This window comes from Lactuca virosa, chromosome 3, assembly GCF_052849685.1.
Source record: "Lactuca virosa cultivar CGN04683 chromosome 3, Lactuca_virosa_CGN04683_v6, whole genome shotgun sequence".
Lineage (NCBI taxonomy): Eukaryota > Viridiplantae > Streptophyta > Magnoliopsida > Asterales > Asteraceae > Lactuca > Lactuca virosa.
Window position 1 is genome coordinate 395,977,643 of NC_136428.1, and position 13,413 is coordinate 395,991,055.

Below are 13,413 nucleotides of genomic sequence, written 5' to 3' on the forward strand. Positions count from 1 at the left end.
GCATATGCTGTGTACCAGGTCGGATTGTGAGTCACGCAAAGGAGACAGCATATGGCTAACAGATAGGAGGAATTTCATAGATATAATTTGTAGAGAAATAGATTTGCATATGTTGCAGTCCAGGTCGGATCTCTTCCAATCACGTAAAGGAGGCAACATATGACTGACAGATAAGAAGAGAAAGAAAACAATTTTCTACAGACCTAACTCATCGGAATTTACCAATCGCCCCATCAATACCGGATTTAAGGACAGAATCCGCACATCGAGGAAAAGTTAATCCACAATTCCAAGTACGGTTTCATTTAATGTGACGAGTAGATTCCCATATATATCTCCCTGCTCAATCTATCCGAGCGTCGTATTGTCAGGCTAAACGGATCTAACTAGGTCAAGATTTGTCAAGACTAAGAATTTCTTAAGTTCAACTTTGCCTAGTCAAGTCCATTTAAAATCTTTCGTGCCTACCGATGCATCAGCCCAGAGTAAAGACCCTTTAATTTTGGGTACGTTACGCAGACTCAGATTGCCTGTTATCACTAGATAATATCACTTCCCAGTACATATATCAACAAGCAGAACTATAAGAGACAAATTTATTTTTAATTTTCTGATTTTCTAATGTTTTTGGATTTTTAATGTTTTTCTGAAAAAAAATAAAATAAAACAGAAACAAAATATTTTTGGATTTTTAAAATTTTAAATGTTTTTAGACTTTTGTTGGTTTATTTCTCCCCCTAAATTTGTGCATGGAAGAGAATGAAATGACTGAAATGCTCAAATTTAAACTAAGAAAACCTAAAAATCAATCCTCAAAACGAATCATTTTTAAAAATCCCACAAGCACATCGAATCGAGCTTTGTGAACAAGTCCGCTACATTATTATCAGTGTGAACATGTTCTAGCCTAATGAGCGAACGCTCATAGCAATCTCTAATAAAATGAATTTTGATGTCAATGTGCTTGGTTTTGGAATGTTGGACAGGATTTTTAGCCATTTGAATAGCAGCCTCATTATCACAAAAAATGGGGGTTTCTAGATAATTCAAACCGTAGTCCAACAGCTGATGTTGGATCCATATGACTTGAGAACAACAAGCAGACGCAGCTACATATTCCGCTTCTGCTGTTGAGGTTGAGACCGTATGCTGCTTTTTGCACTGCCATGAGACCAGTATATCTCCAAGAAACTGGCATCCTCCTGAAGTCGATTTTCTATCTAGCTCACACCCGCCATAGTTGCTGTCTGCAAAAGCATAAAGGTCAAATTCTGGATTTTTCGGATACCAAAGTCCCAGTTTTGGGCAACCTTTGAGATACCGAAAAATCCGTTTAACAGCAATTAGATGAGAGAGTTTAGGATTGGCCTGGTAGCGTGCGCATTGACAGACCGCAAACATTATATCTGGGCGACTGGCAGTCAGATACATAAGCGATCCGATCATTGATCGATAATACGTCTGATCTACGGATTCGCCTTCAAGATCAGGAGTCAGTAAAGGTCTCTCCGCCATGGGTGTAAGAACAGTTTTCGCGTCTTGGAGCCCGAACTTCTCCAGCATATCATCCACATACTTCGCTTGGTGAATTAGGATTCCGGTACAAGATTGTTTGACCTGAAGCCCCAGAAACATGGTCATTTCCCCAAGAGAACTCATCTCAAACCTTTTCTTCATCACACCTTCAAATTCCTTGCAAAGCTGTGGACAGGTTGACCCGAAGATAATGTCGTCAACATAGATTTGAACTAGGATCTGAGCATTACCCACATGCTTGATAAACAAGGTTTGATCAATGGTGCCGCGAGAATATCCATGCTCGAGCAAATTCTTTGTTAGAGTCGCATACCAAGCTCGAGGAGCTTGATGTAACCCATACAATGCTTTGTCCAACTTGTAGACACGATTAGGGAACTTTGAGTCAACAAACCCAGGGGGTTGATCAACATAAATTTCTTCCTTCACCTTGCCATACAAGAAGGCAGTCTTGACATCCATTTGGTAGACCGTGAAATTCATGTAGGAAGCATATGCAAGAAAGATGCGAATAGCCTCCAAACGAGCTACGGGAGCAAATACCTCAGTATAGTCAAGACCCTCAATTTGTCGAAACCCGCGAACCACCAGCCTTGCTTTATTTCGCACGATTACACCCGAATCATCTTGCTTATTTCGATAGACCCAACGCGTGTCAAGAGCCCTTTTGCCCTTCGGTAAGTCAACCAACTTCCAAACCCCGAGTTTTTCAAACTGATTCAGCTCTTCATGCATTGCATCCACCCAGCTGGGATCATTCAAAGCCATGTCAACATTCTTCGGCTCTATTTGAGATATAAAGCAAGAGTAGAGACATGCATTAACATCTCCACTTTGACTTCTGGTTTTAACTCCATCTCCCAGCTGGCCAATGATGTTATCGATCGGATGATCGCGTTGAATATGTGAGGGAATGTCTTGGCTGATATCATTGATAGAAACAGGAAGAGTATGAATATTGAAACTTCCATCATTTACTGATTGATTCACATTAGATGAATCTGCTACAAACTCATTTGCGATTTCTTCGGGAAAGAGGAGTTCCATAAACGTTGGATTGACAGCGGAAGCATCTCTGGACATGAACTCTCTTTCAACGGGTGTAAGAGGTGTAGCATCAGTATTAGGAGATCCATCTTGAACTTTAGACTCTGGACTATTAGGTTGATCAGATGGCTCCCCCTCCGGTGGAACAGAGGACTCCTCCCCAGATGGAGCAAAGGACTCCCCCTCAACCGTTGGAGGTCTGTAGACAACTTCTTCGTCTTCGTTTTCATACACGATCTTCGAACCAGAAGAGGATCCACTTGAACTATTTGAAGACACATTTAAAGATTTGAAAAGCGATGGGTAATCAAATAACCAGTCAGGACCCACTCGAGCGTCTGTTTCATTCTCCTCCAGCCAGCGTACGTCATAGGATTCGACTATCTGCTTAGTCTTCTTGTTGTACACCCTATACGCGGTGCGCGCAACATACCCTACAAAGTAACAATCATCGGCTTTGGCGTGGAATTTAGGGTTGGATTCCAAATGAAGAAGGGTGCAAGGACAGCCAAATACACGGAAATGGCTGACAGAGGGCTTGTGTCCATAGAGAATTTCATACGGTGTCTTCATCTGTGCTTTGTTGATTAGAACACGATTCTGCACATAGCAAGCAGTATTAATCGCCTCGGCCCATAAGAAAACAGGTAGCTTGGAATCACAAAGCATCGTCCTTGCGGCGTCTTTCAATGTTCTATTTCTCCTTTCAGCAACACCGTTCTGTTGAGGTGTGTGAGCTGAACTATATTGACGCACTATCCCTTTTTCCGCGCAAAAATGGTCAAGAACCGAATTTTTGAACTCAGTTCCATTGTCGGTACGAAGCGCTTTCACTTGATTGTTGGTCTGTTTCTCAATCATCACTACGAACTTCTTTATCAGGTCAGCAACCTTCGCTTTGTTGGATAAGAAGAAAACCCACGTAAACCGAGAGAAATCATCGATCACAACGAGGCAGTATGAGCTTCTGTTGATGCTCAGAACGTTGACCGGACCAAATAGGTCCATGTGTAACAATTGGAGCACTTGACTTATTGAGTTGACATGTTTGGGCAAGTGTGGTTTCCGATGGTGTTTGCCTTGAGCACAGGAAACGCACTTTTCAAATGTAATAAAGTCTCTGATGGGTAGACCTCGGACCATCTCATTCTTGGCAAGACGATTCAAGTTTTTCGCGTTAGCATGACCTAGCCTTCGGTGCCACAGCATTGCATTTTGTTCGGCGACTTTTGAGAATAGGCAAGTGACTTGTTCAGGGAGATTTGTGTTCATGTCAATAATGTAAGCATTCCCATCCCGCTTAGATTTGACGAGGATCCATTCTTCCGGGATGACAATGCCTGGCTTTAATATCATACATTCCTTGTCAGTAAAGTGGGTGGAGTAGCCTTTGTCACAAATTTGGGAAACGCTCAACAAGCTGTGCTTTAACTCGGGAGCGAAGTTGACATTCTCAAAGCTTAACACTCCATTTGTAACAGTTCCTCTTTGCGTGATCTTTCCTCCATCTCCTCCCGCAAAGGAAACATACCCCCCATTAAAGGATTGAATTTCGCTCAATTGGGATATGTCTCCAGTCATATGCCGGGAGCAGCCACTGTCGACGTACCAGGGACGAACGACATTCCTCCGCAACTGTCCCTGCAAAATGAGCGGAATCATTTAGATTTAGGAACCCAGGTCATTACAGTCCTGGGTTTCCTTTTTACTTTCTCTAAATTAATATTTAAAGGTTTCAAACGAGGATCCTCATTCCTAATTACTTCAGAGGGTGGCAAATATGGATTAGAAAGTGATTTAGGCTTCCATTGAAGTTTAGGTTTTACAACATTCTCATGTGGTTTTGAAATAGATTTCTTAGAAGTTTGCACAAAGCTTCTGGATGTTCTACCAGAAGTGGTTGAAGATCTAGAATTGCTTTTTGACGAAACCGATCTTGGCAGAGCCTTGTTCGTTTTTGGCAAACTCTTTTGAGATTTGTTGATAAAAACCATTTTATTCTTTTGAAAAACAGTTCTTTTTCTGGTTCGGTCATCTTTCCAATCATCAATTCGAGAACAATTTCTTGAAGATTTTCTAATTAAAGATCTTCCTCGAGATTCGTTCTCTCCTCTTGGTGACAGATAGTTTACAAAGATCCTGTTATGGCAATTCCTAGCTATGTGACCACCAATGCCACAATTAAAACAAGTCTGTTTATTGTTTGAACTTGTGTTACACTTATCAGATTTATTTTCTTGAAGGACACTCTTACTTTTCTCAGAGGAGCATACATGAGAGACAGATTGTGATACAAGTGAGGGTGCCTCAGAATGTACGACATGAGGAATTGATGAATTTTCATGAGAATGACCATCATCAGAATTACCAAAAAGTTCATCAAACATATCAAAGAAATTGAATTCAACAGAATCAGAAATAGGAACGTCACACAAAATACTATCAGTCTTAACATTAGAATCACAAATAGGAATAGAAACATCAGAAATAGGAACAGAAACAGAAACACCAACTCCATGCTTTGCCTGATCTAAAGGAGGATCTGCAGAGGAAGAAGAAGCGTCAGTACTTTCAACATTTATAAATCCTCCTGAAACGAAGCCAGATGGATTGCCATAAACCATAAAAGATTCATTGGCAATCTCATCTTTAGACAAGGGTTGATACTGATAGGTATGATTATATGGAGGAGGCACGCTATCATATCCTAAACCCTTATACTGATTTCGTTTAAAATCCATGCAGTGATCAATCTTGGTGGCAACTACCTCGCTTGATCCATCAAATTTTTTAAAAGCAAAGTTTGCAGAATTAAACCTTTCCTTCAATGTATCAAGCTCGGCAGTTAGCGCATCATTTTGTCTTTTAACATAATCGACAGTTCACATTTTTCACTGTACTCTGCCTGGATTCTTCTAAAATCGTTTATCTTAGCTTCTAATTGATCTTTAAGAGGCTTTTGTCCTTTCCTAAGTTGGTAGCCCTCATATCTAAGGTCCTCTACTTCTCTACGCAATAATTGGACTTCATCACGAAGAACTTTAACATATTCTTTACATGCATAAGAACAGGATGGTAGGGTTACCTCGCTTCTCTTGGGCTCAGAAGAAATAGACGCCATGAAAGCAAACTGCAGCTCCATCATTTCTGCCTCGGGATCAGCTTCATTAGTCTTTAATGAGGCATCATTGATCTGAGCAAGGTGAGCATTTTCTGGCCCTGAAATGTTCAAAGCCTGAATCTGGTCCTCCCAGTCAAAAGACTGAGCGACCATTGCGGTCTCACCATTAGCTGCAGCACCTGCATGGTTGTTTCCCACTGCAACCATCATTCTGTTGTTGTTGACCCTGCGATCTGGTTTAGGACATTCACGAGCAAAGTGACCCGGCTCGTGGCAGTTGAAACATCTCAGCGTGCTCTTGTTGAATCCCACCTTCTTGTCAGCATTCATGCCCCAATTGCTCTTCCCAGTCTTCTTAGCAAACTGCTTGGCCCTGAAAACAGCCATAGCAATCTGCCACGTAATGTCCATCTCTTCTACGTCTTCAGGATGAATCTGGTCCAGGTCAGCAAATGACAGCTGAGGTGGAAGCTCTCCAGCCACAAAAGCATTATAGCAGTTAACAAGCCCAGTAGCTAGAGCCAGATTTTCATCAGTATCCTTAGGATTTGAGGAAGCGGCTACAGTAGGTACATTTGGGGAAGGAACAACTTGTGGGGAGATAAATGGTTGATTATGAGGATGAAGAGTAGGTGATACAGCATCGAGGGTCTGAATTTGAGGTGGTTTAGCAGTAAATCCTTGACCTGAAGAGGACATGATTGAGGAAAGAGCATTGTTGGATGAGATCCCAAGATTTGCAGTAGAATATGAGCTCATGTGATTGATCTCTCTCTGTTTGTCATCAATATCACAAGATTTGATGATTGCCATGGTTTCAGCAAGAGTGAGGCGGATTAGATCCTTAGTCTTCTTGATCACAGCAACATTCATATCCCATGATCTGGGAAGAGCATTGAGAAGTTTTTTGTTGATTTCTGACTTGGTCAAGTAAATCCCAGATATGTTCATATCCGTTGTGAAAGTTGTGAACCTCTGCAATTGAGCCTCAAGGGTCTCTCCTGGAATGTAGCTGAACATGTTGAACTTTTGTCTCAACATGTCCTGGCGACTCTCTTTCATATCCTCATTGCCCTCATAAACTTCAATTAAGGCTTCCCATAGATCTTTAGCTGAAGTGTACTCACGAAAACCTTGAGCAATATCAGGAGATAATGCCATGGTTAAAGTGGCTAAAGCTCTTTCTTGCTCTTCTATTTTCTCAAACTCCTCATCAGTGTAGTTTTCAACCGCCTTGTCAATCACTTGACCTGCAACTGTCGTAGTGATTCTAATAGGGCCTCTAAGAATGCTTCTCCATACCTTAAAGTCCTTCATTTTGATGTACTTTTCAATTCTATACTTCCATTCGGGGAAACCATCCGCAGACATCAATCTTGGAATTCGTGTGGTGGTGCCCATAACAGCGTCAAGTTCATGGAAATGATTTTGACCTTGAGAATCCATTTGAGATTAAGCAAATTAAGCAAATTAAGCTCAAAATTTAAGTTTACAATAGAAAGGGTTTACGACCGTAAACCGAGTTTACGGTCCAGATGATTTTGACCGTAAACGGAGTTTACGGTTCTGAGTTTACGGTTCTGAGCTTACGACCGTAAACTGTGTTTACGGTTGAACAGTTTACGGTTGAACAGTTTACGGTTTGTGAGTTTCCGGTTTATGTGTTTACGGTTCTTGAAGCTTGGTTTACGGTTTATGAAGATTCAGTGTTTAAGATTCTTGATGTTTTTTTTTTCGTTTTTGTTTATTCAATAACCGTAAATGGAGTTTACGGTTGACAGCAAACTCCCAGAAAACCTTTATGAATACGATTTTTCAGTAGAAATGATTCCCTTCACTACGTAAACACTAACAGCAGGTTCGAACTTCAAAGATATCGGTTGAAATAGCCCAAAAATCGATTGAAAGAAGATTTAACACCGGTTCCTGCTCTGATACCAATTGTAAAGTCCAAATAAGGATCTTTACCAGTAGTTACACAACAATCAATCACAAAATAAGAGTAAGATAAAAGAAATCAAGCTTGCACACGATTATATTGAGAAAATCGTCTGGTACAACTCGATAGGACTCTATGGCATCAACAACCACTAAAAGACTAACACCTCCTCTATATATACAAGACACGATCAAGACACAACCGTAAACTGGGTTTGCGACCGTAAACTGAGTTTACGGTCGTAAACGTGTTTACGGCCGTAAACACAGTTTACGGTCGTAAACGTGTTTACGGCCGTAAACCCAGTTTACGGTCGTAAACACACAAAAAGTTCAACAGACAACAAACAACCCGTATACACTATAACAGACTCATTCTGAACACAAAAACAGTGAAAGCCTAGACCAAACCATTTCCAGGGTCCTTCACTCCCAGACTTTCTTTCCAAATAAGAAGAGTAAATCCTTTTTTCAGTGTCCAGTTTCTTCACAAAAGAAACAAGATCCATCTCTGCAGGCTTTAGTAGATTTCTTGGCCTTAAAAGTGTTCAGTCCATAAACATGGGTGTAATAATTCATATCAAAATAAAAAAAAATATAATCAGATTATATTAATATAAAATGATTAGTTCAAAAGTCATGAGTCAATTAGAGGCAAATTATGAAGCTTAATGGCAAAAACCGTCCCTATCATTGGGCCAGTAAATTCGAGCCACTGAAAGGGTTTCATCAGTTATACATTTAGGCATTATATATAGCACGAAAAATCAAGTGAAAACCCCACAAGAATATTTAGGGCTTTACAATTTGGTATTAGAGATATGTTTAAGCAGATTAGTCATTTTTTAAACGCCTAATCTTAAACGGGAGGAGTGGTACATCGCCTAATCAGGACTGTGTCTCGTTTGTAGGAACTATGGATCGTGGAAAAGCAATCGTCGATACTGGGGTGTCAGGTGAGGGTACGAGTGGGTTACTATTGGATTAGGTGTCTAAGCCCATAACTATAATTGGTATGTACTTGACCCGATAGTAGCATGGTCCATTTCGGGTTGCCTTCACCAGAACAATTTGATAGATGGATATTTGAGTAAGAGGTTATTTATGATTTATTAATATATTATAAGTATAATATATTAATTGAGGAATCATATTATTTAATTAGTATTGATCAAAAATTAGTTAAGAATTAATTTAGTGATCAAAAGGGAGTAATTAAATTGATATATATGAGTTGGGCTAATGATCCATGGTTTGATTTGTGAAGGGCTTATGGGTTTATCCATGAAGTATTTATCCAAATCAAATGGGTGGATCATAAGCTTATGGGTATGGATTGGGGTTACACACGACCCTTGATATTCTACACACACACACACAGACACACACACACACACACACATATATATATATATATATATATATATATATATATATATATATTCATAAAGCTAAAATCGGTTACACCATGCATTCCAAGAAGTAGAATCGGATCTCTAGTCTCCTAAATCTGTCTCATATCCATCTAGTTGTTTATTGGTGTTTGTGACTTGTTTAAGGCACAACAATTGGGGTGCTTGCTCTCTTAAGGCCAATGTTCTACAAGCTACGACACAAGGTAATCTTCTAACTAGTTTTTATGATTCAAATATCACCTTACATGCTAATTTAGGCTTTATGCTTTGGAAAAAGAATATTGCATGTATAATTAGAGAAAACTTCGATCCAAAGCTATTAGGGTTTTATGTGCACGATAGGAGTGTTGTAGTACACAAAACCCAGGAATGGCATCAGAGCCGTGGATAATTTTTTATTGTATTGATGCAACTGTGTAATTTTCAAAGTTGAAAAAACTGCAAAACTGGATTATGCCAGGGCCTACTCGATGATTCCATATACGAACTCGACGAGTAGGTGCCTTATGATGATGAACTCGTCGACTTCATAAGTGCACTCGACGAGTTGGACTGTCTGTGGGCAGAATCTTCGAGTTTTTGGCCTGTTTTGGATTAGGAACATTACCACAAACTGTTTTGGTTCATAAAATTCGATTTTAATGATATGGTAATGTTAATCCCCATCCAAAAACATGAAGTTTGTCAAATTCCAAGATGACTACTTGATTTTTGTGAAATACTAGTTATTTGTAAAATTTGAAACTATCTTGAATATGAATCAAATTAGGTCAAATTGATAAATGATCATGTTATGGAATATGAAACTATCTTGAATATGTGTTCTTGAAAAGTTCCAAAACTTGTCCTCAAGTTATGGAATATGAAAAATCCTTATTTATGAAACCATTAACTTATGTAAGTTATAGAATTTAAAGATTCTTGAAAGGTTTCATAACTTGTCCTCAAGTAATGGAACATGAAAAGTCTCATCCATTAAAATGACATGAAACTCATAAGTTATGGAAATGAAAGGTTTTCAAGAGTTGTATTATGATCAATTTGGTAAAAGATAAAATGGTTATTTTATAAGTATAAAATTTGATCTAAAAGTTTTTTTAAGGAGTTACAATATTTGTCATCAATTTTACAACTCAAAAGTTTTTTGAAGAGTTCCATAAGTTATGGAACTTGAAAAGCCTCATCTTCATTAAAACATTAACTCACCTTAAGTGATGGAGTTCAAAAGTTTTCCAAGAAATACAAAACTTGCCCTCAAGTTTTAAAAGTTGAAAAGTCTCAATTAAGAAACATTGAATTAATAGAAACCCTAGGAATATGAAAAGTTTTAAAACATGTAACTCATGGGTTCATAACTTAATATTAATTAAATAGTTTTAATTTGATGTTTTGAATAGTTCAATTAACTCTTATGGACTTTATTAATAGTTAATTAAATGTTTAATTAAAAAGAAGATTAATAAATCCATAATAATAACATGGTTTAAGTTTAATTAAATTAAGAGTATAATTTATTAATTAAACCATCAAGTATTTGAAAAGTTTAAAATAAACCTTTATACTATATAAAATTAAAAGTTTAATATATTATATGTATAAGTTAAAAGTCAGTCTTACCGTTAGTAGGCCTTTGTAACATCCATAAATTCAAGACCAAAAATTTTGTTTTAATTAAGTTATTATAAAACGAACAGTATAAGAAAACATCCATAATAACGTTCCATGTCAAAACCAAAGTGTCAATCATCAAAGCAAGTTATCATAAAATAATATCATAGTGTAATCCCAAAGATCTCATCTGTGGAAAATCATAGTGTGATGCGCTGCGATCGAGCCTACTCCTTTTCTTTGAAAATGAAGTACCTGAAACCAAAACTGAAAACCGTAAGCACGAAGTTTAGTGAGTTCCCCAAATAACACATAACATTCATATAAACATACTGCCTAGCATATCTGGGTGCTGGCCTACCTCTTCGGGCTCTTTCAACCAAATACTGTCTAGCATATAAGCACATAACTCGCATACTGTAATACATAATCATGAGCCATACATATATCATAATCAAAATGAGGTTCTATGCGCCGCACATAGTCGTTCCATTATGCCACGGGCTGCCACATGGTCTTTCTTTCCAAGTCGGGGGCCACCCCCTGGGTCTTACAGACAAGTGCGAAGAGCCACCTCCTGGTATTCCATGCAAGCATCACAAAGACAACTAACATACATACTACTCTACTTGGCTAATCAGCATACAGTGTGCCAGGAGCCACCTCCTGGTCTTTCATACATAATGCCTAGGGCTAACCCCCAGGTCTTCCCACCATACATAATAGCATACAGTGTGCCAGGAGCCTCTTCCTGGTCTTTGATGCATAATGCCTAGGGCTAACCCCCGAGTCTTCATACCATACATAAAATAAACGGGCCGACATTATGGCTGTAGACCCATACAAACAGTGAGGAGACTCACCTCACACTACTGAAGTCCCGCGGATAAAGCTGTGGCTGCTGGCTGACAGATTCCCGAATCTGTCAACATCAAAATAACACCCAAATAATAATTGGGTCCCAACACATATCCATAAGTCCATTCTTAGGTTAAAAGACTACTTTAGCCCTAGCTTAGCTTGATTCAAGCCCAAAGCCCAATTCAAAGGCCCAAAAGTCAACTATGAGTCAAAGCCCAACATATGGGCCAATTTTGCAAATTTGGCCCAAACCTTTACATGGACTTATCCTAAGGCCCAACCATTTAGTCCAGTCCAACATTTGGCATTTCTAATGGCCTAATATCTCATAATCATGAAGGACCAATTAGGGCCCACCTATGGCCCAATTTTCCAAATTCAACCCCTCATATGGGCCTTACCATAAAGCTCATCCAATTATTCTAGTTCATATGATTGTTCTTGAATGACCCATTATTGGCTCGATCACCAAAGCCCAATGGAAAGGCCCAACTTAAGGCCCAAGTGGAATTAGGGTTTCCACATAAAATGACGATTAGGGTTAAGTGTTTCTCACTTAACCCATTAAGGACTTAATCCATTGAGTCCGTTACTCTTCTAGACAAATCATATGGTTTGGTCGGACTTAATACATAATCCAATTCCAATGGCCCAAAATGCGGATCCCGAAAAGTCCAAGCCAATGATTCCAAAATTAGGGTTTTCTAAACCCTAATTAGGGTTTCCAACGCAATCCCAACCCAATAGGCCCAAAAGCTAAGTCCTTATATCTATTAGGGTTTCATTAGGCCCATTAGGGTTTCACTAAGCCCATTAGGGTTTCGTTAGTTGGGCACCACCCACTACCACCTTGAGTAGTGATGGTAAATCGCGGCTCACGACGGCGGCGGCCACCTCACAGTGGTGGTGATGGTTCTAGTCCAATCGTGTCCACACACTCCAATAGCAATCAAAAAACAACTAAGAACACCGCCACCCACCACGGCAGCTAGTGGCGGCAGGAGGCGACAGCCACCACCTCACGGTGGTGGTTATTAGTTTCTTCTCATTATTCCTTTACAGATTGCAACATAAAACACAAAAAAACAAATTAAACACACACACACACTAAACTAAACACACACACACACACAACCACCCTTGTGGTGGCCGGCGGTTGTACATGGTGGCAGCCACCACCTCACGGTGGTGGTGGTGGCTTTCTTGATTTTTCCGGCCCTCACACAACACCCACTCACAGCAAAATACATCCTCTATCTGTTCACAAAACAACCCTAGCCACCCACCTGGTGGCCCACGGTGGCGGAAGCGACACGAAAAGGCGGCAACAACAGTGACACGGTGGAGAGAAGATGTGATAGAAGTGGCGGTGACAATGGCGGAACTAACTGGCGGTGGCGGCTAGAAAGAGGCGGCGATCACAAGACGCTGCTCGACTGGTCTTCACCGCCACAACGTCGGCTCGAAACTCGCCTCCGCCGGACATGAAGGAAACGGCAAAAGAATAGAGGATAGCATTCTTTCGTCTTCGTCGGCAGATAGATGGCAACGGTGGCTTCCCGGTGGTTTCCGGCTTCAACAACGGTGACGGAGGGAGGTTGGCATAAGGTAGCGGCGCCGGAGGCTTGGAGAAGTAAGTGACGGCTGTAGCTTCATTTAGGATTACGGTTTCGAGGGGTGGTGACGGTTATATACCCGGGTCTGAAAACTTAATCCCATAATAACATAAACAGTCCCTCCCTTCAGAAATATTTTCGAAACTGACCCATAATTTACCCTTTCAGCCCTCAGCATTAAAATACATTACAATTTAGGTACAATATTTACGAATTATACCCCTTCTTCCATAATTCCTCTCAAATTTGATCCCTAATTTACCAAACACCC